Raw genomic sequence first — 2,156 nt, forward strand, 5'->3', positions numbered from 1 at the left:
AGGTCAAGAAAGAAAATGAGTTTTCCAGAAAGGTTTTATTTAGTAAATACAAAGCTGGAGATCACACCCTGCAAAACGAGATAAAATAAAAATAATCACTGTTCTCTCTAGAGCTTAGGATTTGAAATAAGATGAGCATTTATTTGCCCAATCTAGTAAACAAGTGGATACTCTCTAATGATCCAGGATTTATATTTTACTAATTTGGCCTTTGTCTGGCAGGTTAAAACAGATATAAGTGCAGGCAGAATCTTAATTCACTGCTCAGGATGAGGTGCTGCTCATCCTGAGACCATGGCTATTGGCTGTCTCTCTCTTTTTCCCGTGTGTATACGCATATAAATACTCTATTTTCTCAAATGTGATCTAGGACATTTATTATTTAGTTTTAGTTTTACAAGGGAGGAAATCTCTAAATGTAGAAGAGCTGCTAAATTTGTAGAAACTATGCTCCCGAACCTCTTCACTGTTATTTAAACGGGCCCGTAACGATCTAACGTCAATCCCGGTATCTTTCAAAGCAGTTCCCTCAGAAGGGTATGGTTCAGATGCTGAAGAATATCACTTTATAGGCTGTTCTGAAGCACAGTTTTTTTTTTTTTACATTTGTTTGTATTTGTCTTTTAAGAATAAGAATCTTGGATAGAAGTTTTTCTCAGAAGTCACAGTTATGCTCAGGAATTGAGAAACGAAGCTCTAATCTTCCTGAACCTTATTCTGCTTTTGATAGCAATCTCTGTGTGTTTGGATCTTTTAAAGAAAGAAAAATAGCCAGTTATTTTTTGAATTTTACTCCCAAAAATAGGCTCCTGAGATTTTTTTATATCAATAAGTATGGTTTACCTTATTCATTTATCTACTGAATAACCTTTTATATTTGGATGTGCCATAATTTATTTTACAAATCTAGCTTTGATAGACAAATTGTTTCTCAGTTATCATTATTATAAATAATCATAAAATGAGTTCTTTCTACACACCTCTTTGTGCATATGCATAAATTCTTCTCAGGGTAAATGTGCATCACACACACAGTATTTAATCAGTCTCACATTCATGTTTGTGGATGCATAATCAGTTTTCTCAACACCATTCCTGAGTTGGTCATCTTCTCTTCACTGAACTGAAGTTCAGTCAATATTGTATGCTAAAATCATATATGTAGCTACACTTCCCCACATTCATGTACACTGTCTAGCTTGTTCTATAGCTCTATTGATCTATTTTAATATCATATTATTTTTATTATTATAATTTATAGTGTTGTAATTTTAAAACTATCTTGGTTATTTTTGCACATATACACTTCTATGAGAAACGCTATAGGGATTTTAATTAGAATCATATTTTTAGATAAGTTTTGAAAAAATTGCCATCTTTTTCGCATTGCCTTTACATTAAAATATTTTCATTTACTTGAACCTTCCTTTATAGTCTACTGTATATATTATAACAATTGTAATTCAGTATTTACATGTTCATTGTTAATATAGAAATGGGGATGCTTTTTTGTGTTGATCTTGTATCTTGTCACCCTGCTGAGATCACTTATTAACTCTATGATTTTCTTGTTTTCTGCATAGGCAATGATTTCATCTGCAAATAGAGACAGTTCCATTTTTTTCCTTTCTGATCTGCACGCCTTTTATTTTTTCTTGCTTTGTTGTAGAGACTAACACATCCGATGCTGTGTTGAGGAAAAGTAATGAAAGAAATCTTTGCCTTGTGCCTGGTCTCACAGAGAAAACATTCAGTCTTTTAAGGTTATTTATGTTAACTGTAGATTATCTTTCAGATGTTCTTTATCAAATTGAGAAAGTCCTCCTCTATTCCTTATTTGCTAAGAGTTTTTATTATGAACATTGTTTGGTACTACTCTGCCTGGTTTCAGGAATTGTAACTACCCCTCATGGATAAAGATGAGTGAGCGACCTCTGGAGTTTGAGCCACAGGAGACAAAGTTTGTCTCTGGTAGTGAATGCTGCCTCAGTTTCCTCTCTCTGCCCCCAATGCATGGTTGGAAGTCAATGATGGGTAAGACTCCTCACAGAGGGAGGGGCAACCTAAGCCAGACTCCATCATTTGGGAAGCCATCATGGAAGGACTCGGGAGGCTGCAACAAAGAGGGAACAATGGACCCTTGTCCCCCTGGCTAT

Source organism: Sturnira hondurensis, unplaced genomic scaffold (assembly GCF_014824575.4).
Source record: "Sturnira hondurensis isolate 20B ecotype Veracruz unplaced genomic scaffold, ASM1482457v3 Scaffold0014302, whole genome shotgun sequence".
Taxonomy (NCBI): domain Eukaryota; kingdom Metazoa; phylum Chordata; class Mammalia; order Chiroptera; family Phyllostomidae; genus Sturnira; species Sturnira hondurensis.